This window comes from Bactrocera dorsalis, chromosome 5 (assembly GCF_023373825.1).
Source record: "Bactrocera dorsalis isolate Fly_Bdor chromosome 5, ASM2337382v1, whole genome shotgun sequence".
Lineage (NCBI taxonomy): Eukaryota > Metazoa > Arthropoda > Insecta > Diptera > Tephritidae > Bactrocera > Bactrocera dorsalis.
The window spans coordinates 31,483,490-31,509,586 of NC_064307.1; the positions used below are offsets into that span (position 1 = coordinate 31,483,490).

The following is a 26,097-nucleotide window of genomic DNA, read 5'->3' on the forward strand; positions in this document are numbered from 1 at the left end:
ATTCGTGTCGTTTTGTGAGGCTCTAAAAGTGAAGTCGAAGAAGGCTCTGATGGCCATCACGACGGAGGATTTTTCCAAGTGCTATAATGACTGGAAATCTCGTTGGCATAAGTGTATTGCAGCGGGAGGGGATTATGTACTTTGAAAGCCTTTTAAATTTGATTAGGAAACCTCACAGATTGACTAATACATAATGTGGTGCTGAGGGAAGTATGGAATTCGACTTTACCTTTACTTTGGCAAAAAAATATTTTCTCCGTATTTCAGTAGTAGACCTCACAGATTGATCGTTATGTTCTGTAAAAAATTTGTCATATGCACTGGGGTCCTAAGCTACCCGAAAGCTACCTCAACCTGGTATCCAGCTGAGCGAATCGAAGTGGTTTAGCTGTCTGCTTAAGTAAAAGTGATATGGTTTTATTTACCAGTAGGTATAACTTCCCAGATGTACCTCTCCTCTCATTCAGAGGCTCATGTCAACCTGTTGATATGGAGAAAAATGTACAGCTTATTCTTGATAGAAAGTTTTCATATAGGCTAAATGTTGAGGAGAAAGTCAGGAGGGCATCGGTTGCCTCATACTGATGTAGATGAGGACTCTTACCAAAGGTCTTGTTTTGGCTCTACGAAACTGTAGTCAAGTCAATAATGTTTTATGGTGCATTCGTCTGGTGGAGGGCGTTCGAAAAGTCTCACTTGCTAAAAAGCTTGAACGTGTCTAAAGTGCTCACATAATGACGAGGGATATGTCTTTGGGGAGGATTCGCTGTAGAAGAGGCGCAATGATCTTGATGGGTTGACAAAAGGAGGGAAGGTTGAAGGAGGGGTTTTCTGTAAGGAGCTCTCCTTAGCTTTAAACTATCAGAATACTGTAGTGTTTCCAGACAGAAGTGGCTGCTCTATTAAGGTAGCGGTATATGTATTGCTACGAAGTGCAGCCTCGTTCTGGGTGGTTAGTATTTACTCCGACAGTAGAGCAGCAATACTAGCCCAGAACTTAATAACTGTGCGCTCAAGGCTCACCGTTTGGATGCTTGGTCATAGCGGAATCGCTGATCCCCTCAAAGCTGATAAGCTAGTCAAACGGCTATCATTGCCCCAGCCTCATCGGAATGGAAACGAGTCGGACATCCATTAGCATCTTGCGTTTTGGTAATAGATTAATGGACTTCGCGAGCGCTTAGTAGGCGTTAGTTGAAAATGCCCACCTGTGGGACTACAATATATTTTTGGTTTAGAATAGAACACAAGAAATCTTCTAAACTACTTGGTCTTATCGCAATCGTAGGTGTTCCTACTGGACATTGTCCAATTGGCATTCATGCGGTAAGGTTAAAAGTCTTGGCGGATGCAAAGACGTCATAGCACTGTTGACAGTGGTATTTAAATTCCTCAATTTGTCAGGGTGTCCCAAAATTAATGCAAGATTTAAATTTTTTGCGGCTTAACTTAATCTGCACTGTTGACGAAATTCAAATAATATTCCCAGAATATTTTGTATAAAGCTTTCGAACTACGGCCGCCAAGTTTTCATGATTTTTGAAATATTGTTCAATAATTAATTTTTACAAAGCCGCCACTTTAGGTGTCGATTTGTTTTTTTTTAGGGTTGTCAACACTTTACACATTTCAAAGATTAGTTTAGGCAATTTTTCTTGCTAGCATATGCCGTATTTGACTAATCGGCAAGTGTTGGCAAGTACGTCAATGACAAATAATCGGATTTTAACACAACAATATTATTTTACATAGTTTCATGGATGGTGGTCGGATGTTGAATACAAAATTTCAAACCCCAAAGTGCCATAAAAGATTAAAAGAATAAATGCGAAAAAAGCAAACACAAAAGCTAAACCTGGTTTAACAAAATGACATATAATTGCCAAACAAATAAAAAATATGTGTGCAAGTAAATAAAAGAAGAAAATACGAGCTTAATCTTAGGCTTGAATGGAGTATAACACAAACATACATGCAAACGTACATCTAAAATAAGTATCAATTCGCGTGGTGGGATTATAAGCAGGTGTTTTTGTTTGTGAATAAGCTTATAAAAAATTCGCACTATTTGTGTTTGAGAATCTCTGCAATAACAGACTTTCTGAAGCAACATTTGGCAACAGGGTTTTCTCAAACCGTGTTTAATTTTATCTAACACAAAAATATAACACTTAAAATATTGCTAAGAGAATTCTTTTCTTACAGTAAATTAGCAAATGCTTTTCTAAATAATAAAATAAATAATATTGTAAAGGTTAGGTTAATCTGGCCATAAACCACGCATAAACCAGTTTGGTCCTTTGCGATACCAGCTGGAGTTCAGTTGCTAAGTCAAAGAGTAATCCTTTAGGATGCCTGCGGTTGACGCAAAATTTTAACAGGCTCTGCGGCCGCACTATCGATACCTCCTCCAGTGTATCATACCGTGGGAACCCCGACGGCTTACAGCGTAGACTTGCGAATGCGAGGCAAGTGCACAACAGATACTCCATTGTTTCCCTGGAGCCCCGTTCTAAACATTTCCTGCAGTCTTCTCGTTCTGTCAGCCTTATCCCGAAGGCGTGTGTCGCCACCAGACTATGACCAGTTAGTATTCCCATCATGTTCATACAGTCTTGAGTCGAGATCGTCGTATAGACAACGCATGGGTTTTCCAATATTGATCTCGTTTCGGATGTTGGCAATATCGTCCACAATTTCATTGCCCTTGATACCTCTGTGGTCTGGCACCAAATATAAGTGAAGTTGCTTGCTTCTGGCAACAATTTCAACTGCCGCCCTCTTAATATTGTATAGAAAGAAGTATTTATTATTATGTAAGTAAATTCAACCCAGGAAAGTTATATCAAATAAAACAGTTTAAATCAGCTCAAGCTGAGGAGCGACAGATAACTTCCTAAAATGTCCAATAAGAGCAACATCCCTTATCAGAAATGTCTTTAAACAGTCACAGTACAAGTATTATTATTAAGGTTAGTACACTGAGGCAAGATAATAGTTTTTTGTTAGGGTTGCGATCTCTTATTCAGACCAAAGAGTTTTCAGTCCATTCTAATACGTTCAAATTCATATGTATTTATATAAAATGACTTTAACCTATGAAATATATATAGTAGATATCTACATTAGCCAGACAATTGAAATATTGATTTTACAAATTTCTAACGCCACTCAAAGGCTGAAGGAATATGCATATGTATTTGTATATTAGTATACAAAATATAACATGCATATGTGTGGATATACATACTTATACATATTTAAATGGACTCAAAAGGTGACAATGAATTTGAGATGAGATGTTGTCGCTGGCTCCGTGACGCCGTACTTATTCATTTACGCTGTTATTTATTATTATTTGTTGTTATGTCTATGTATACACACACATACATACATGTACATACATATTAACGTATTACTTGCTGTCAGCACTTTTTGAGTAGCATCTTAACTTGAATCTCATTCTAAAAGCCAGTTATTAATACAACCAAATTTACATACTACGAGTATGTATACAAATGGCCAGTTAAATGTATATAAATATGCATATCTACGATCAAGCGTTGTGTATCTGTATCTGTAACATTTTGCTATCTTTTATATGTGCAGAAAGAAAGGAAAACAAATTAAAGAAATAAATAAAAGAAAAAGTGTAAGTTAGTACAATTAATGCGGCAAGGCGAAGACGACGCTTTGGAGCGTGAAGAAGAATAGTCAAGCTTTATAACGACTTTCATAATATGCAGTATAACTACTAGTACATAACCCTACACATATAGTGTATATATTCATATTATTTTAGTACATGTATATTTTTTTAAATATGTGTGAGTTTTGCGCCATCGTGCATTTATGGTTATTAGTGTGGTGAATAATATTTGTTCCAGTTACCAGATTTTTTTTTTTTTTTATTGACAAGTGTAGCCAAGTGTTACAGCGACGTTATTAACTTCTACTCTGAAGGACGGTGTATTTGAATTAACCTTAGATTAAATTATGATTACGTAGACATCTTCGGCTAATAGTCTAGCCTAATAGGCTAGCTCTTGTCAACGAACTTAGCTTATTTAAAATTTCTGTCATTAAAATACGTACGTATTTCATTTATATGTAACCTACATTAATAACTTTTGCAGTGAATTTCAAGATAACATATACAAATAAGTATAATAATTTGCGACGTTTTTATGTATGGAGACTGGGGCATTGTTACAGCATTGTTTTAGACCAAGAGCTCACGAACAAATTCTTTGATCCATTTCTTCCAAGAAACGAAAATTTTCAAACTCATAAAAAGATATGAATACAGCTCAAAATTTTATCCTACGATGGCAGACGCATATATGTAGAATAAACAAAACAAAAAAATTTCGAGCTCTTAGCTTTTTAATTCAAGGAAAAAATTTGAATAAATGTTGGTGGAAATATGCGATATAGTTGTTCACTTTTCCTTCACTCTTATTGTTAAGTATGTATTAGAGAACAGTTCTGCAGAAATACGTGCTCTTAGCTTTTTAAATAAAGGCAGTCAACCGGAGAATACAGTAACTGAATAATCGCTTTTATGGGAGTATTGTCCGATCTGGCCGATTCCGACAAATCATCAATAGCATATGAAAATGAACATACTTCTATGAGCAAAATATAGTAAGACTCTCTTCATAATTTTAAAATTCTTAATTTATTCTTCAAAATCTATACTAAGTATACAACTCAAAATAATACCCCTTGGCCCCAATACACTTGTGCCAACATTTTTCCTAACCATCGAAACAATTGTCAAAGTCGATTTCCGAAACAGATTTCATATTTAATGTCTTCAATTGACTCAAAACGGTTTCCTCGGAGCTGTCGTTTGAGTTTGCTGAATAGCCAGAAGCCTCACGGAGCTATATCAGGCGAATACGGTGGTCGCGGCACAATATTGGTTGAAAACTTGGCGAAATACTCACGAAAAAATAATGCAACAACCAACAGTTGTCAGCCAACAATTGTAGCCTCTTTTTATACACTTGTTAAAAACTACTAAAAGTGCGATAAGTCAATAACTAAATACACCAGAGACGTAAGCATTTACCTCCAAGATGGTATGAGAAGGCTTTATAGAAGTTGGAGTTAAAAATTGGACTTTTCACTTTTTGATGAAATAACATATCTCAGGACCCGTCCGAACGCTTTCGACAAAATTTGGTATGTTACTTTCTTCTCATATTCCCATGTCATAGCGCGAAATCGGACTACAACCACGCCTACTTCCTATAAAGCACAATTTTAAATTCCATTTGATTCTTTCACTTTCCAGTGTACAAATCAAAAAGTAATTAATATAACGACATACAACTTTGTACTAATAATTTTTTTAAAGTATGCCACTTTATGATCAAAAATTTCCCAAATCTACCAAATATGTACTCCAGTATCTATAATTGACTTTTGACCGAAAATATCGGTCAATTTATGTGATATGCATTGAAATTGAGCTATAATACTTTCCTAACAATAGTATGTCTGTGTATCAAAAATGGCTTGAATCGGGTCAATATTTCCCCGAGGTTTTCGAACTTCCAGGTGTTGCATATTTCGCCCAATATTTGAGTTATCTCTATGAAAATTACAAAGCGTATTAACTATCTATCTTTGTGTCTAAAATAAATAAAATTGGACATAAATTTGAATTACCCCCATAAATAATATCAGGATTGACAGTTAGACCCGTCGGAAGAAATTCGGAGTGCACTATACCCCAATAATCAAAGAAAACTGTCAACATAACCTTGTTTTTTGACCTGCTACTGATCGTTCGGATATTCCAACAATACTGGTAAGATGTCTGACTGTTAATCGTCGATACTCAAGTACCAATTCCGAAGGCCTATTCCAACATTCTGAACGTTTCGGCATCAGAAATTTTATTTCGCTTAGAAAATTAAATGGAACTTCTTTGTTGATCAATTTTACTCGTCGTAAAAATCGCCTATGCACTTTATATACCTGCCTAAACACTACTGATTCTTTGTGCCAAATGTCATACCAACATAGAAAAAAATATTTCGGCGAATGGTCCTATTTTATTTGCTCATAGAAGTACGTATTAAAGTACATTTGCATATCTAAAAAACTGAAGAAGAAATTTTAAAATTCGCTGGCTTGAAACAATTGACAATTAGGCTCTCCAAAAACCGCGAAATTATTCATTTTATTTTAAGCTGAAGCTAACGTTTCTTTTTATTTTGTTTTTATATTTATTATAAATTACTAATCCGAAATTGGTTATAGAAAAATTTGTTGGCTAACTTTGTTCTATTCCCATAACTTTTTTTATTCTACGTCAATACGAACTTTATTTGGAGTTCGTCATTAGTTTATGCTTAAATTTATGCCTGTTCGATAAAATATGAATCACCTGTTTTACCGCTAATAATCTTGTGTGTCAGCGCTATCTATCAATTACCAACCCACAAGACGTCACCAGAAATTATAAGGGCGCATTTAGAATTTCAACATGCATTATGTTTGACAATTTCGTCTTCAAACTTTCAAAATATTACCATACCATATATGGTATATATGGGGCTAATCATTGAAAAGTTTATGCGATCATTGATACCGTCGATAACCTGCGTCACCATAAGTAAACTGTTTCATCAACCTTGATACGGAAGGAACAGGGTGTGTACAGGATAAATCGGATTCTGCGTTAGTTTCTATTCTTGATGAGGCATTAAATGTGTTGATTAATTTTGTATTTAGTGGTGGGAATATTTTGGAATTCTCTAATTACTGGTACTTTTTCAGCAGGGATCTTGTCCTATATATTTGCTGCAGTTACAGGGGAGCATCCTAAACTTTTACTGTTTTTTAATCATAGAACAGTTTGCTGCTTGCCTCCTTTTCGGGTGGATTACAGTTACTGAACTGAAAGACCCACCCGCTGTTCCAGAAATTAAATTTGAATTACAAACATAAAATCGGTACAAGTTTGTAAATAAACCGATAATATAAACCATCTTTATGAAAATCTATTAAATATATACTTTATATTGATTTTTTTGGTGTGTTTTTGTCTCTTGGGCGACATTAGCATTTTTTCACATAAATATTTAAATATGTCTCATTTTTTTTATACCCTGAACAGTGTATATTAAGTTTGTCACAAAGTTTGTAATACCCAGAAGGAAGCGTCGGAGACCCTATAAAGTATATACATATTTAATGATCAGTATGTCAAGCTGAGTCGATTTAGCCATGCCCGTCTGTCTGTGTGTCCGTCCGTCTGTCCGTTTGTCTGTCCGTCTGTTTGTTTATATACGAACTAGTCGCTCATTTTTTAAGACATCGTTTTGAAATTTTGCAAATATCATTTTCTCCTCAAGAAGCAGCTGATTTGTCGGAACTGCCGATATCGGACTACTATAACATATAGCTGCCATACAAACTGAACGATCGGAATCAAGTTCTTGTATGGATACGTGATATGCCAGCTTTGCTTATATAGTCAACTGGCAGCTAGCATCCCGAGAATTTACCGCGTGACTGTTAAATCACATAACATCACGGCGCGACAGTCACCTAAGCACTGGCCAGACGCGGTGCCTGCTTTGCTTATATAGCCAACTGGCAGCTAGCTTCCCGCGAATTTACCGCGTGACTGTTAAATCACATAACATCACGGCGCGACAGTCACCTAAGCACTGGCCAGGCACGGTGCCTGCTTCGCTTATATAGCCAACTGGCAGCTAGCATCCCGCGAATTTACCGCGTGACTGTTAAATCACATAACATCACGGCGCGACAGTCACCTAAGCACTGGCCAGACGCGGTGCCTGCTTTGCTTATATAGCCAACTGGCAGCTAGCTTCCCGCGAATTTATCGCGTGACTGTTAAATCACATAACATCACGGCGCGACAGTCACCTAAGCACTGGCCAGACGCGGTGCCTGCTTTGCTTATATAGCCAACTGGCAGCTAGCATCCCGCGAATTTACCGCGTGACTGTTAAATCACATAACATCACGGCGCGACAGTCACCTAAGCACTGGCCAGGCACGGTGCCTGCTTCGCTTATATAGACAACTGGCAGCTAGCATCCCGCGAATTTACCGCGTGACTGTTAAATCACATAACATCACGGCGCGACAGTCACCTAAGCACTGGCCAGGCACGGTGCCTGCTTCGCTTATATAGCCAACTGGCAGCTAGCTTCCCGCGAATTTACCGCGTGACTGTTAAATCACATAACATCACGGCGCGACAGTCACATAATCACTGGCCAGGCACGGTGCCTGCTTCGCTTATATAGCCAACTGGCTGCCAGCTTCCCGCGAATTTACCGCGTGACTGTTAAATCACATAACATCACGGCGCGACAGTCACCTAAGCACTGGCCAGGCACGGTGCCTGCTTCGCTTATATAGACAACTGGCAGCTAGCATCCCGCGAATTTACCGCGTGACTGTTAAATCCCATAACATCACGGCGCGACAGTCACCTAAGCAGTGGCCAGGCACGGTGCCTGCTTCGCTTATATAGACAACTGGCAGCTAACATCCCGCGAATTTACCGCGTGACTGTTAAATCACATAACATCAGGGCGCGACAGTCACCTAAGCAGTGGCCAGGCACGGTGCCTGCTTCGCTTATATAGACAACTGGCAGCTAGCATCCCGCGAATTTACCGCGTGACTGTTAAATCACATAACATCACGGCGCGACAGTCACCTAAGCACTGGCCAGGCACGGTGCCTGCTTCGCTTATATAGACAACGGGCAGCTAACATCCCGCGAATTTACCGCGTGACTTTTAAATCCCATAACATCACGGCGCGACAGTCACATAAGCATTGGCCAGACGCGGTGCCTGCTTCGCTTATATAGACAACTGGCAGCTAGCATCCCGCGAATTTACCGCGTGACTGTTAAATCACATAACATCACGGCGCGACAGTCACATAATCACTGGCCAGGCGCGGTGCCTGCTTCGCTTATATAGCCAACTGGCAGCTAGCATCTCGCGAATTTATCGCTTGACTGTTAAATCACATAACATCACGGCGCGACAGTCACATAATCACTGGCCAGGCACGGTGCCCTCTTTGCTTATATAGCCAACTTCAATATTTTTCATAGAAATAATGTAATATTTGTTCAGATCGGCACACTATAGCATATAGCTGCCATACAAACCGAACGATCAGAATCAAGGGCTTGTATGGAAAACTTTTGCATTTGACGTGATATCTTCACGAAATTTGACATGGATTATTGCTTAAGGTAACAATATAATCTCCAAAAAAATTGTGTAGATTGGATTACTGTAACATATAGCTTCCAGACAAAATTAACACATAGATACTGAAAGAAATGCATCTGTGAAGGGTATATTAGCTTCGGTGCAGCCGAAGTTAACGTTTTTCCTTATTTTAATTTCCGCCACTCACTCATCAACGGAAAGTTTGACAAATATTCTCGATTTTGCGGTTTCAATGATTTCGACATTAGCGCCATCTATAAGCCATGGAATGTATTTTATCGAGTCGTTAAATGAATTGAGTGTCATGAAAATTTTGCTTTCAATACCTCTTCAATGAATTCAACGAAATTTGTTACGATCAAATCTGTAAGTTTTTCAATCGAAACGGATTCAATGATTAGACCCAATACTTAGTAATCGCGAACCTGTGTTAGGTTATTATTCTATAAATAGTATACATATATTGAATATCCACAAAAGATTCAATGAAGGTCATGAAGTTATCGAAAACTTGCCTCATGCGACGTCCACCTCTGTTAATGATGATAACAGTGCTTGAAAATCGTCCTGTTTCAGATCAGAGAAACAGCAAAGTATTTTATGGATCGACTGAATACATTTAAGTTAATGTTATGGGTATTAGCGTGTCAATGCTAGACTCACAAGAAAATACTTGAATCTTATGAAAAAAACGGCATTGAGTAGAGTACGCTAAAAAGATGCTTGACAAAGTATCTGATGACAGGAATGGCGCTCCAAAATGAGCTGAAACCGAGAAAGCAAAATTCGCTTTGCAACGATGCTGAGGATCATGTCCTCCAAAATCAGTCGAAACCGAAAAAACAAGATTCACTGCACTAAAAGCTATCCCAGTTGAGGCTTATAACAAGCCTATGAATAATTGAATTAAATGTTGGTATGAATGCTTTGACTCAGAAGCCAATTTAGAAGGTAATATTTGAGATAAGTATTAAAATACGTGAAAATGTATTTTTTTTGTCAATCCGGGGCAATTTTGGTTAGATGGTTGATCAATAGTAAGCCTTGTTCACGTTTTGAGTTTGTCACTTCGTTTTTGTAACGCGAAAAGTCTCATACTCAAGGTGTTGACAACTTCATACCTACATATGTACATATGTACCAATGTATATACATACGTATATGTTTGCATACATATTGCTACGTTCCACATCATGTTCAGCAGTTCCCACCACAATAAGGTTGATGAGATGCAATACAATAAAATATAAAAACCAAACTGAACGCATTGCGAAAACGCGAGCAAAAGTAGTTCATGCATAAATTTTTGCCAAATACATGCATAATTGTTATTGTTGACATTATCAGCAAAGAGTATTTTGTTGTCACACAAATTTAATTTCATTGCAAAAACCACAAGCATTATTCAAGTGCTGATACTTGTATTTTTAGTTGTCGCTTGACGCATTAATCACAGCTGAGAACAGCGCACAAGTGAAATATTTGCTTGAGTAGGATCGGAGCAGGCGCATAACTCTGCGACTAACTTGACCGCAAAATATTCAAAAATATCAAAACTAGAATGTGAAAAAAGCAAACAAGGCGGGAAATTAGATAAATGGGACTTTGTGCGAACACGCCAAAGCGGCACAACTTTTTGAGTGTAAAACAGTGGATACGTTTTTGTATATATTTTACATATTTTATATTAATTTGTTTTTATATTTAATAAATTTGTAATTGATCAATTTCACATAATTCGATTTTATGAATGTACGTACGTATGTATGTCAGGGTTGGTACTATAAAAAGTGGTATGAGCCACCAGACTTCCTTTGAAAAAATAACAGTAATAGCAATTAAGGAAAGGCAAGGATCGGGCGTCGTCGTATAATCAAAAGGCGTGTGAAATGTTTCGAGATATGCATACTTAAATACTTCTTATACGAGCCTATTTAGTTTCATTTACATATTTTGCTGAATAAGAAACTCTGATTATTTTGACCTTCTACCAATTCTATTAGTTAAGCTATTGCAAGCAACCGTTAGGTGAAGAAAACTACATAACAAAATTTTACGAAATTGTCAAATTTTAAGCTTTACTGATATATTGGGTAGTCGAAAAAGTCTTTTCGTATTTATAATAAAACTTCAACTTATTTTTTTTTATTTTTATACTAATAAATAAATAAACAAATATGTACCATAGACCAAAAGTCTACCACTTTTTTTCCATTTTTTTGCATTTCATCGCTAGAGACATTATTCTATTAGTGTATTAGTGTAAAACTTTCATCAGTGTAAATCATAATTTCCAGAACGGAAGCGAGCGAACCGTTGTTGTGCTACACGAACTTATACAGCATCGTCTCCGCAAGCTTCACAAATTTCATTGGTGGCTTGCGTGGCATTCTTCCCTTTTTATAAAAAAATTTCAAAATATAGCGAATTTCTTCATTATTTTCACTCATATTTGAACAGCTTTTTTCAACTTCTCTGAATATTATTAAATTAATTATTAAATTAATTTTTTTAGTTAAATTAAGCTTAAATCTCAACTTTCCAACACTATATGGTATGACACAATGTGATTGGTAGCACTAGAGTTATACGACTACAACGACATCTATAAACAAATTACGAAGAGACTTTTTCCTAATACCTACCTAATACATCTCTGCAAAATTACAACTCGTTTTCAGTTTTTAAATTTCTTTAATACTTATCTGATATAGATATGAAGAAAACATCTGGAAAGAGCCATACAAGTTGAAGATATTCAAGTGTTTCATGACGGTCTCAAGTAGATTCGTTGACATGCCTAAGTAATTAACGTGATGAAACGAGGAATTGATTTCGTACCATGATTGGTATAGCATACATACATATTTATTAGCTCAGATTTTGATAAGTCGTTAACTTGTTTTTTTATATCGTTTAGCACTGACCTGTTTTAAAATCTTTGAAATTTTCGAATTTTTAGATTTCACGATGATGGCATTTAGGTATTCCATGCGTGTCACGGCTTCATTATTGTCTTATTTAAATCTGTAACATTTCGAGGATATTATCGTAAATAAAGTTGATTCGAGTAATGATTTTGGTTATATAGTTATTAAAACTTTAATCGTCTTATTCTCGACACTGTATTTTCAAATAAGGTTATAAAGATTTATCGTAAAATCAACCGATCTTTATAAAATTTTACACAGGTCTTCGAATATAACTTACAAAGTCTTGAAGAATTAAAAAAAAAACTAATTTGTGTTGTGGGTACTTTGTTGAATGGTTGATACATTCAGGGCCATTCTTAAATGTTCCCTGTCTGGAGACATGGGGGATGTCTTCGTCACCCTCCGTTAGAGGTCCTGGAGTCCTAATTTCTGTACTCGATGTCGTTGTCATTGTCTGAGCGTTAGTCGTCAAGGTGTTTGTAGTTGCTGTTTTGGTTGTTTATTGTTAGTAGCGAACATTGTTGGTCCCACGAGTAAGCAGGAAAAGGTTCGCGATCAGTTATTCGATTACCGCCTATTGACCATTCCGCACGGGTACCTCGACACCTTGGCTTAGGGTGGTGTTGGTGTCCTCACACTTGCGCAATGGGAGATTGACGTAAAACCAATGGATCCGGATCCGGATTCCCTCTTCGGAAAATAAATAGAGCTTTGAAAATCATTTTTTTCCCATATATCTAAACTAAAATACCCCGTTGGTATACTATCAATATAAATATCAGTGTTTTAATAAACAACAGTGCTTTTAAATTATGAAAATAATACAATCTTTCACATAACCTGAAGCTTTAATCTGACTTTATACTGATCTTAATGAAAGTTCTTATTGTTACTTCTATAAGTATGAAAAGGTTTATTAAAACTTAATACAAATACATCCAAAACACCCTAAATGTAGGCTACGCTGGTTGGAAAAACCATTTCGAATTTGCAAGCAGTTAAAAAAATTGCCCAGTGTTCACCGTGTACTTCGCGATAATCAAAAGAAAACATTTCAAGCGTTGCCCTAAACATTCGCGCCTTAAGTATAGAAGTATTTTTGTACATACGGTACATATATAATATATTTATAGTGCGAGTAGATTCACAGAATACAAATATACTTCCTAGTTCTTGGGAATATCGAGTGCATTGAGACTTTCAAAAATGAACTTTAATGAACGTTGTTTACAATTTGAGTGCAAAATAAAAGCAAATCCATTGTAAAATTTGAAGGGACAACTTCTAAAAATAATTGAATACTGTGTACAATTGCATTCTTTAATTACTTTATACCTCGTTATTAAATTAGATGATTATGCGCGTCTTCACTTTCATTAACAGTTTTTATACCCTGAACAGGGCATATTAAGTTTGCCACGAAGTTAGTAACAACGAGAAGGAAACGTCGGATACTCTATAAAACATATGTATAAATAAATGAGCGTCTGTCTGCCCATAAGTTTGTCTTTGAATACGCAAGCTCAGTTTTTGAGACATCGCACTTAAATTTGTCGGAATCGCCGATATCGGACTGCTATAGCATATAGGCATGGCAACGTAAAATATTCGAAAAAAATTCTCGGTCGGACGGCTGTCGCATTTAGCTGTCATGTGAAATGAACCATCAAAATCAAATTTTTGTTTGGAAAACCATTTGAAAACATTTGATTTTTAACATCTGAAGAAAAATTTCGAATCGTTCGGACCACCATATGATAAAATTGCCATACTTCTTTCTTTTATGGAAACTTTGTTATCTGTGAAGCTCTGGCTTCGGTGTAACCGAAGTTGACGTTTTTTCTTGTTTTTTAATTTGTTAAAACACAATTTTTCTTTTGTGTCACAAAATACAAAAATTAAAAGTTGAAATGCGTTCTATATTTATAAATTAAATCAATTATATAACTTTTTTTTCAATTCGAATAGTGGTCATCACATATTGCACATTTGTATGGGGATTGCCGTTAGAAACTTATGCAGAACCTAGTAATCTTTGTCTATACAAGAAAACGGTAGTGGGAGTCTTTGAGAAGTTTAATAGCAATGAATTAAATTAAGTGAATCAATTACAAGATGCAGTTGTGGCATTTGATTCAATTAAACATTTTACAGAGTGAAAATAAAAAAGTCAGGAATGCAGTCGGTAAAGATGACGTACATACAAGGGGTGATTAATAGTGGTTTGAGAAATTGATGTAGTAAAGCGACATTTCACTTGAAAACAGCTGACAACTTGAATTTGTGTCGTGAAAATATTAAATATAAAGTAAAGGAGAACTAATTTCAGGCGCAACCAGTGACAACTTTTAAGAATGTGCTGTGAAGCATTTCGAAATATCCGCAATACTTTAGTTTAATTATAAAGGGCAATCCATTTCGAGGTTCCCTTCTTATTTAAAGAAAAAACACTTAAACTTCAAATTGAAGGGGAATGTTTATGTATAATCATTCGAATAGAACATTCTTTGTCATACATTTTTTGAAGATTATCTCTTTCGAATAATGGTTGCGCTACGTCTCAGATGATCCATCCGTTGAGTTCAATTTTCGATGACTCTTTCGAGCGTTTCGACTGGTAACTGGCGAATTACACGCGTGATGTTTTTCTCCAAGGCCTGAATAGAAGCGCGATCGTTCGCAGCGACTTTAGACTTTACATATTCTGACAGGAAAAAGTCTAAAGGTGTAATATCACTAAGAACTTTTCAAGAGCCCATAGATTGAAGCCTTCTTGTACAATATTGTACGCTTTCAATTAAAGATCTCTATGTAAAATATGCCAAGTCGTTCTAAACGTCAGTCCGAGTTGCGAACGGCGCGGATTTGATTCCACGTGTGTACACTCTCAGCTATGGCTGCTATATTTTTTTCACTGCGTGCGTGCTTGAGTGGTCTATATTATTCAATAATGAATGTTGGGTCTTAAGATGGGTGATGGTATTGCGAATAGACCGATTATGTTGACCATAAGTTGAGCGGAGCGCGCGAAACACATTCTTTACAGAACGTGATTTTTCGTAGTAAAGTTGAACGATTTATAAACGTTTTTCAGGCGTAAGTCTTTTCATCATGAAATGCCAAACCATACTGAACACTTTGAGGCTTGACACGACCATTGATCTGTTAAAAACTGGCTACTGAAAAAATTACCTCTACTTGGATCATCCGTTAGTAAATAATATTTTATGTACTCTAGCTTTTGTGACAATGGTCAACTGCTTCAAATTCCTTCGTTAAGTATCCTTACGGATTAATCCTTTATGGATTAATTTTACGGTGTTACAAACAACCGTTAGGTACTATTATATAATATTAATATTAATAATCGATAATCTCTTTATTATTTTTCCAAATATTCTCCATATTCTATAAAGTTTGCATGCCCTTGAAACAATCATCGAAGCTCTTTAGCCAATCTGATTGATGTACATATCTCCAAAACATGCGTTCAACCACCTCTTCTAGTGTCAAAAAACGTTAACCTCGTAGTTTCCATTTTACGAATATGTCGGTTGCCTATTTCAATCCGACATATTCGTTAAATGTTTTCAGTATACACTTTATAATTCATAGATTTTCTATAGTAAGATCTATGGACGGACGTGACGTATGTATTTTTGAAATTTTCTGAAGAATTTATTTAATTTAACACACATTTGTTAGAAATTTGCAACTAAGGGTTTGCCCGCATCTGACCCTTGTTGCAAGGCACGGAAATGTAAAAGAGGAAAACCAACAAAAGTCCTACACACATAAAGCATTCACTCGTATACGTACATATATACTTATAGTTTTGGGAAATAATAGAAACTGAGAAATAATGCAAATCACACCGTAGTTCACGCCTAACAAATTCAGCCAATAAAGCATAAAACACAACAAAACTGAGAACAAACACAAACACTGAAAACAGACGTACGGCAATCTGCAGGTTAATTACAGCAATAAAATGCATAGGCGAATGCATGAACTACCTATGTACAGTGTTGTGGAAAATATTAAAATTATTTCCTTGGCTAACATATTACTTTTTGAAAGTTATCATTGAAAAATAATTACAAACTTAAATTATATTTTCTTATTATTTTAATACAATACACATTGCGCACTATGATATACATATATGTATTCTCGACATTCAAATTGCGTGATTTCGGAACCAATCTCGTTTCCACTATTCTTAGGCCCAAATGATTCAAAATGGTTTTCTTTGATCGTTCCGATATTTCAACGATGCCAGTAAGATCTTTGACTGTTAATCTTCGATTCTCAAGCACCAATTCTTCTTCTTTACTACTTAATGCGCAAAGAGCTATAAATCTCCCGCAAAACTTTTCTCTCGAACACTCCTAAGGTCGACTCATCATATGATGTCATTGTCCATGCCTCCATATAGCAGGACGAGAAGGATGAGGGACTTGTAGAGTTTGGTCTTTGTTCGTAGAGATAGGACTTTACTTCTCAATTTCCTACTCTGTCCGAAGTGGCACCAGTTGGCAAGAGTTATTATGCGCTGGATTTCGAGCCTGACGTTGTTGTTGATGTTAATGCTGGTTTCAAGATAGGCGAAGTTATCTACGACTTCGAAGTTATGACCATCAATAGTGACGTGGGAGCCAAGACGAGCACCAATTCCTTTATTTTATTGACGTGTTGATTATCAGGTGATGTTGATGGTCGTTCTGGACGTGGTTCGTCGTCAACGCTTTCTCGACCCTAATTGAATACTTTTTACCCATCAAAAACACTTGCTCGAATTATCACCGAAGGCCTTTTCCAACATTCTGAACGTTTCGGCCCCAGAAATTTGAATCCGTACACAAAATTTAATGGAGCTTCTTTGTTGAACAATATCACTCATAGTAAAAAACGTCGAATGCACTTTATGTACTTCAGAAAGACAAGCGTATATAATTTATACGGTTTCTGGGGATTAAAAGTTTCCTGGCAATTATGTATGTATAACTGTTGTATCGGAAACATTCAATTAAAGTCTGCTTCCCTAAAGTATTTCAACATTTTATACTTATATTTGCGCTAATAGAAAATAGCAGCTGAGCACAATTCGAAAAGCCTTGAAGAGCAACGAATCGAACAAACAAATAGTATAAATCACATAGACTGACATAATGAGAAAGTGATACAATAGCGAGCTATTATAATACTTTTAAGACGTACACATTGTATTGACTTCATTTTAATCATTTCGTTGTTTCGAATAAAATTTCTTAACAAAATAGAGGAGCTTAAATGTATTGAGCAGAGAGGTGACGAATCGTTATTGCCAATGTTGCATACATATGTGTATGCTATTATACATCGCAATACTGTAAATGTGCAGTAAATGTTTATAGCAACTTGAAAGAATCAAATGGTGTGCCTACGTTGCGCGAACAGGCAGTCAGTCACTAGTTCAAACCGTAAGTTCGTTGACTATCTGCGGCAGCGATTGACTTGCACTTTGCGTATACAGAAATATCTATACTACTTAGAGCAAATGCGAATGAGTATTTTGCACTACTCGCAGCCAAGCCAACTTAACTAATCAAGCAGCCAGTCTGCATATAGCGCTGCAACGAATTGAGGAACTAAAACGCGTTGGTTGTGGCAGCATATGCACCGCTCGCCTGTGTATTCACTTCACTGCTTGTTCGCGCTGCAGTGAATGTGCCTACCGCCTGCTCACTCAGCCGGCTGACTGGTTGTACGGGCTTGTCAGCGGCGCATTTGCGGATTGCCACCAGCGTTGGCTTGACTCGATTAAACTTATTCCAACAACAAATGCTCCCACGTTTTTTTAGTACAATACGCCATAATACTTTCGCTGCACAACACGAGAATGTATACATTCGACACTTGCAACGTGGCAAGCGGCGAGCAACTTCCGTGGCATATTAAATTAATATTTTCCAGTTTTGCCTATGAGTATCGATTTCTTTTCAAATGCAAGAAAGTAATTCTATAGAAATTCTAATTATTTTAGCCGTAACGCCGATTGTCCATGGACTAGTCGTTTCGTGCTTAATGAATAATCGATTGGTTATAAATTTTCCAACTATCAAACAATGACAAATATAATGAAACAGCCTTCAATTGCATATTGATAACACTTAAAATATTTATGAGTACAAAATGGAGAGATAGAGCATTGTCTGAATCGATGAAGATGAGTGAGAACATAAAAATTATTTGCTTGTTTCGTCAGTGATCTACAAATTGTGATATTTTTAATTGAGCTGTTCACAAGTTCTCGACTGCAAAAAGAAACATTCTTATACTAAAATACATATGTATGCAAGCGCACGAGGATACCCCATTGCAAAAAAGAGAACTGTCGGTTGAAAAGCTTGTTATCCGTGGACCATCCAAAAGTTTTGCAAAAGGCACTGTTCAAATATGCTTGTCATCGACAATGACGACATAATAAAGCGTGATCCATTCGAAAGAATATTCTTTGACATTTATTTTTTGAGGATTATCTCCTTCAAATGTTGGCCGCGGCTACGTCTCAGATGGTCCATCCGAGTCCAATTTTTGACGACTCGTTCGAGCATTTCAGCTGGTAACTCACAAATGACACGCGTGATGTTTTGCTACGAGGCCTGAATCGAAACGAGATTGACGGCGTAGACCATAGACTTTATATATCCTCACAAGAAAAAGCGTAATGGTGTGATATCACATAATCTTGATGACAAATCTACCGGACCAAAACGTAAAATTATCTGCTCAGCGAAGTGTTTCCTGAATAGATCCATTAATTGATGCGATTTGTTGTTTTTCTGGAAGAAATTGCAGCTCTTGAATCTCTTCCATTTGCTCTTCGTTCCAAATGCGGCAATTTTTCTTGTTTACATAGCTAAAAATGAGCCTCATCGCTGAACAACATCTGACTCGAAAGCGTCGGTTCTTCTTGGAACTTTTCAATAGCCGTTAGTTCCTACACAAGCTGTATTTTGTACGCTTTTATTTTAAGATCTCGACGTAAAACGCCGAATCGACTCTGCACGGTTTTCGTGTATAGTCTTAGCTACGGCTGATTTATTTTCCTTACTGCGTGCTGAGCCTGGTTTATACGGTCGAATCCAATCTTGTTGCTGGGTTTCCAGATGGGTATCTATACTGAATAAAAAAAACGTAACAGCTTGACACGACTGACACCTGTTTTGTGGCAGACAGGCTATTGAAAAAACTACCTCTACTAGGATCACCGAAATTTTTTTCTCTTATTATATATTAAGAATCTACATATATATACATATATTAAGAATCTACATACATATATCTATATTTGTATATAAGTATATACTTCTAGTTTAAGATGGCTTCTGCAAAGTGCCATAGACCTTTTTTCGGTAATATCATATTTCGTTATCGGACGAGATATGGATAGGCTTGATAAATATACTTTTGCATCAAATATTTTAGTTTATAGAAACCAACGAAAAATGTTGAATGGGAATCAATGAGTGCGTTGGGAATACATTTATAAAATAATATAACATATTAGGTTCCTAATTTTGAAAACTTTTAATAATGAAATGTGTGGCAATGCACCAACTGATTACTAACCTCTATTAACCCTATTATGCAGCGAAGTAAAATTAGTGCGGGTTGAATTTCATAATACCTTCGCTAATGTCGCTCTCTCTGCTTAATTTTATTACACTCGTATCACGCACAATCTTTCACACAAATATCGACATATAGCATACTTTTGCATACATATTTGTAATGACAATGCATCGGGTATAAAATGTAAAATGATGTCGTATGAAAGCTGTATCTTTGCAAAAGGGGAGTGTGTTTGGCTTTCAGGAGGCATGTCGCCCTCAGCTTTGATGTTGTGTACCATATATTTTTTATACGCAAACATTTGTATACGAAATTGCACATAATGGATGTACTTTAGGGTGATCCGTTTTCTTAGTATAATTGACTTTCTGGTATTAGTTTTGCAATGCATAATAGTGGAAGAATAGTTTATAAAAAAAGAAATGATTATATTATTTTTAAATTTCTCATTTCTGACATTATTTTACTGTATATTTTTATATACTTGTATGTATTTAGATGCAGCATAGTGTATTAATATATTTTGGAGTGTTAACATATAACAAAAAATTAAGAAGATTCAAAGTAATTTAGATTAGCAAAGTTATATTCGTTGAAAAAGATATATCGGGTGATCCAAGTAAAAGTACTTTTTTCAATAGCCTTTTTTGACAGATCAAGCGTGAGTCCTGTCAAACAGTTGTGTAATATTTGTTCAGTATTGTTTGGCATTTTATCATTCAATGACTTAGGTCAACATTTATAAATCGTTCAACTTTATTATGAAAAAATCTGTAAAAAATATGTTTCGCGCGCTTTGCTCAACTTATGGCTTATACTGAGCGTACAATTCGCAATATCATCACCCATCTTGAGACTCGGCATTCATTGTTGGATGAAAAGATGTCGATGAGAACGTAACCGTCAATGGCGACATATTTGGAACAAAAATAGGAATTTAAACTACTTAAGTAAAAACTTGACCAAACCAACATGACAAAATTATTCGGAAATTTAGTTTTTAGCAGGCTTTGCAAGAGTCCCGTGTTTATTGTTGGCATTACAAGCTGCTAATAGTAATTTATGTTCAGTTTGAATAAAAAATTTGTAGAGCCCGATTATTTTGTCTTTAGTCGAAAGTAATTCTTAGTAACGGAACTAAGTGCAACATATTTGAACCTGATTCTGACAACAAAGTTTAGCGAAAAGTGAATTTCGAAATGCAAAGGAAAGACACAATATGTTCGGTTAAACGCGTGGGTAGAAATGTACTGTGTCAACGGTGTCGGAAGCATGCGGTATATTACTGATAAAATGAATGACTGGCAACATATTGAAATATTAAAATATAATATAAATGTTAACGCGGATAAATTCAGGGTTTCCGGTCGTAACATGTTTCAGCAGGACAACGATCCGCCACATACAGCTCACAATACAAAGCTGTGGACATTGGACTAGACCACAAAAGCTTCAGAAACATCATTCAGTTCCTAGATCTTGATTGGATTGAACACTTGTGGGCAGATATGGAACGTGCTATCCACAAACACAACATAACATCTGGCCTACAGAAGCAGTTATAAGAATGGGGAGAAATCTCTATTATCTATCTATTATTTTAATAATAATAAAGCTTTTGTAATAATTGCAGTCAATTTCTTTCCTGAAATTAATTTTCCGAATACTTTTGTGAATTACTGTATTTATGTATATCGTTTTTCTACATGCAACAGCGGACACGCAGAGTTAATCGATTTTCGTTTTACTGCAAATGCAGGAGGAACGCAAACACATTTTTTTTTACAAACAGAAAAAAACAGAAAAAAATGCACGTCTGATGGAACACAATGCTGTCGGCGAAGGTGGAGGATCTGTCCATAAAACACAACAATAGAGCACACTCTTATTTTGGTTGTTGTTAATTTGGTATTTTGTGTTTACAAGGCTCAACCCTAAATATTTGTGTAAACAAAAGGCGATTGGAAGTTCGTGACAGGGAGTTTTTGTGTTTGATTTATTTTAGCGGCGAGATTATGCTGGTTTTATATATTTTTGTGTATTAGTTACAAATATTTTATTGGATCTATTATTAGTAATATATTAATAATGTTATGTCACGTAAAGTGATTATTAAAAATTTGTTGATATTTGACAAAAATAGAAAAAATCAATCCTACACAGAGGGAGAAGAAAGGTACCCGACCTTGGATGTGATTTCGGACCAAGTATCAACGAAGTTATAACCGCTATTTCAATTTAATAATATCATATAGCTCGTTAAACTTACATAAATGAATATTATAAAAATTAAATCCTTGTGTTAATCCATATTATTTTAAGTCATTAATTCAATAATCAAAAATTGTCATGTCTTCTCTTTTTTGTAAGTCTGTTAAGTAAGCAATTTCTTGTAAGACACTATATAATTGACAAATATTCGTTCAATATTTCTTATTCAATTAAATTGGCTTGACCGAATTTCTTTTCGTTTTGTTTATAAATTCTACTGTTATAGTTTTTGGGGAAAGGTACATTGATTGCATCAATTCTCCAACTCCAACATCCAGTTTTGAGATTACTTCCTCCATGTTTCTAATTTACTTTTAGCGTGAGATTTGAGGAAAGGAAAAAGTCGTTGGGGGCGGGATATGAAGAATATGGTAACGTGTGATCCAAATATAGGTAATTTTTTCAATAGCATTTTTTAAGAGATCATGCGTGAGTCGTGTCCAGCTGTCATGTTATTTTTTTTCAGTATTGTTTGGCATTACATCTTGGAATGTCTTGCGTCTGAAGAACGTTTAAAAATCCTTCAACTTTATTACGAAAATTTACTTTCTGTAAAGAATGTGTTTCGCGCGCTTCGGTCAACTTATAGTCAACATAATCGGCGTACTGAGCGTACAATTCGCAACACCATCACCCATCTTGAGATCAAGCATTCATTATTGGATAATATTCGATAATACCCCACGTGCAGCACGCAGTGAAGAAAATAGCACTCAGCCGTAGCGGAGAGTGTATATGAAATGGATAGTCGATTCGGCGACATTCGCAGCAACTTGGACTGACGTATGGAACGACTTGGCGCATTTTACGCCGAGATCTTAAATTGAAATCATATAAAAAATGAAGATCCGACGTTTTTTTGCTAAATTTTGCTCAGCGATAAGGCCCATTCCTGACTCAATGAGTATGTAAACAACCAAAATTTTCACTTATGGGATGAAGATCAAACTCCAAAAAAATAACGGTTTGGTGTGGTTTATGGGCCGGTGGAATTCTCGGTCCATATTTCTTCAAAAATAATGCCGGTGAGAACGTAACCGTCAATGGCGACCGTTATCAGGCTATGTTAACCGACTACTCGTCATCTCGGCGACACTTGGTTTCAACAAGATGGCACCACTACCACACCTCGCATCAATCAATGGATTTATTGAAGGAACCCTTCGATGAGCAGATAATTTCACGTTTTGGGCCGCTCGATTGGCCGCCAAGATCAAGTGATGTCACGCCGTTAGACTTTTTCCTGTGGAGATATGTAAAGTCTAAAGTCTATGCGGACAATCCCGCTTCGATTCAGGCCTTGGAGCAAAACATCACGCGTGTCATTCGCCAGTTACCAGTCGAAATGCTTGAACGAGTCATCGAAAATTGAACTCAATGGATGGACTATCTGAGTTGTAATCGCGGTGAGCATCTGAAAGAGACTATTTTCAAAAACGAAATGCCAAAGAATTTTCTTTCGAATGATAATTAATATTCCCCATTACATTTGAAGTTTCTATGTTTTATGTAGGGAATCTCGAAATGGATCACCCTTTAGATATGACAGGAATTCAGAGCAATTTCGCCATATTTTCGATGATTTGAGACGTGGAGAAATTTATACACGTGTTTTCGAAAGACCGTCTTCAAACATATGGATTCAATTTTAATGGCTTCCAAGACTGCTTGTTATAAATATTATTATTAGTGTGGACTCTTCCAAGTAAGTTATACTATGGTATCTTATGTACATATGTACGTGCTCCTAGCTCACTTGAATCGACAACAGATATTGATTGAATAACGATCATATTTATGTGTATATTTCAATACGAATTCTTACACTATCGTTTTTAGTTTGGTTGCATGAACCGTCGGGTTAGCTTTATACGATATTTTATTTTTATTTTGTTCGATCCTCAGAAATATAATTAAGTAAACTTTGACGCTACCGATCTTTCATTTGCATTTGAATATTCGTTTTCTGAGAGCATTTTACTAAAATAACAATGCTCAGTATATATAGTATATTCAATTAACAAACACTCTCACGGTAATTAAGTTACTGGGCTAGTAACTGCTTCAGATGGCAATCGGCACTCATATAGTATAACTGATTAACATTACATCTTCCGTACATTCACATACATATGTATGCGTATACAATATTTATGTAGAAATATGTGTGTGCGCATGCGCGTACAAATGTGCAATATAACGAGGGCTAATAAAATAAGATCATTAAAAATCTACAGCATCTGTGATGTTATTATACAAACATACAAACAGACTAGTATGCATACATAAGTTTGTAGCAGGAAGTGAACGACCGACTTAAACTTATGCTCCCAATCCGTGGAGAATAGAGTGTACTAAATAATAAAGTCATAAATGTGTGTGTCTATATGTAAGTATTTGTATGAATGCACTAACGTTAAGCGTAAATATATATATACATACATACATATTACATTGCAGTGTTCCGATGTGAGCATCTTAGGTGAAATCGACAGTACGTTCGTAAAAGCTATCAATTTAATATTTGAAAATCATGTCATTGCGTATTTATGCACCAATGTAATTACAACCATTTATAGTGCATATGCATGTATTGCATACATCTATACCTCTATGTACAGTACAAGATTATGAGCGTTTATTGTTGTTAGTTTAATTGTATTATGGACAATGATATTGATATTATTGTTGCTAGTGCTTGTTGTAGTTGTACGCCATTACGGTAAATTGTCGTAACATAATTACGAGGTATAAGCGTTAAGCGTATAATTTGACAATATTTTTTCGTGGACAAAAGATGCCCCTGCAATGACAATATGAACAAATCATGACAAATTCAATAAAATAGTAAGTCGACGCATCGAAATTGACTTACAGTATTTTGCTGAATTTAAGCAATTATGTACTACATACATAAGTATGTATATGATTAGACAACTCTATAAAACGACATTTTTTTATTGTCCTGGTTGCAAGTGTGCTTATTACGAATTTATTCATGAAAATCTTGATTGTGCGCTTGTTTTTATGTAATGGCATTTTTTATATTTTGATTGGCTTGTTAGTAATTTATTTATTTAGTTATGATAAGGGATTGTGCCCCTCTTTCGCATATGTATATAAGAATCATTTGAACCCCACTCTCAGGCTCTTTACCGAAAATATGCAAAAAATTATGCAGAAGGTTTTAAGGGGGTATTCTCATGTAATCACTTCGAAAATTCAATTTTTCTTTTTATTTTGACAGTAAAACCTATTGAAAACATGTTGTAAAAAATTCAGACCGAAATTCATAGTATTTGTTAGTTACAGCTCATAGTCGCCGACGTGTCGTAAACGACTGACGACGGCCTTATCTAACACATGGATCAATACAATGCTTTCATCGGAGCCCCCAATAATACATGCTTTTTGTAAGTATTGTTTGGTTTCAATTGATTAGGTGGATGTTACACCTTTTTCCACCTTGGTCGGGTTCGAGGTCGACCTAAAACCTCTGCCGTGCTAAGGGTCCGGCACTCGGTAGCAGTGCGACTCCAGACTGAGCTGAATTTTAAATTCTACCTGCCTTTAGACTTAAACCACAGTCCCCTCGAATTCCCCGACAGGGCTAAACACAATGAGCAGATTGCAGATAGCAGTCCAAGGGCTAGCTACTCCCCGTACCAGATTTAAGTCTCCCGTCAGACCTTGTAGCTTTTACTACTACCAGTTGAACATTTATCAAACTCAATGACTGATGATATTTGTCGCTTGAACTTTAAAAGTCCTTTCAATAGAAAGTATCTCATTCAAAGTCTATGATATCAGTTCAAGCTGGGTATTATAGCTCTATTTCTGACAATACAATGCTGAAATTGAATTGCTAAGGTAAGTCAAATAACAGACTTAGCGCATATTCGATTCTTGTCGCCTTTTACGGTTGGCATACCTTACCGCGCGCAAGTTCTACCATCGGGCCACTAGAGGAATCTAGACCTACCGTCTACTAAATATCAATGAAAATCTCCCTTTGCGTTACAAAA

General features: G+C 36.1%; 1 protein-coding gene and 1 long non-coding RNA gene across 4 annotated transcripts in view; one reads left to right on the plus strand and one right to left on the minus strand.

Annotated features, from left to right (window-relative positions):
* LOC105224790 (uncharacterized) overlaps positions 1-26,097 on the plus strand; it is a 53,365-nt gene that overhangs the window by 9,666 nt on the left and 17,602 nt on the right. The window lies entirely within an intron of this gene.
* LOC125778594 (uncharacterized) lies at positions 7,522-9,007 on the minus strand. Of its 2 annotated transcripts, XR_007422791.1 has the most exons (4): positions 8,835-9,007; positions 8,605-8,719; positions 7,915-8,144; positions 7,522-7,684 (listed from the first exon to the last, which is right to left on the minus strand). It is a non-coding gene; the product is annotated as an uncharacterized LOC125778594 (long non-coding RNA). The 2 variants fall into 2 exon arrangements; XR_007422790.1 differs by having other exon boundaries at positions 7,668-8,144.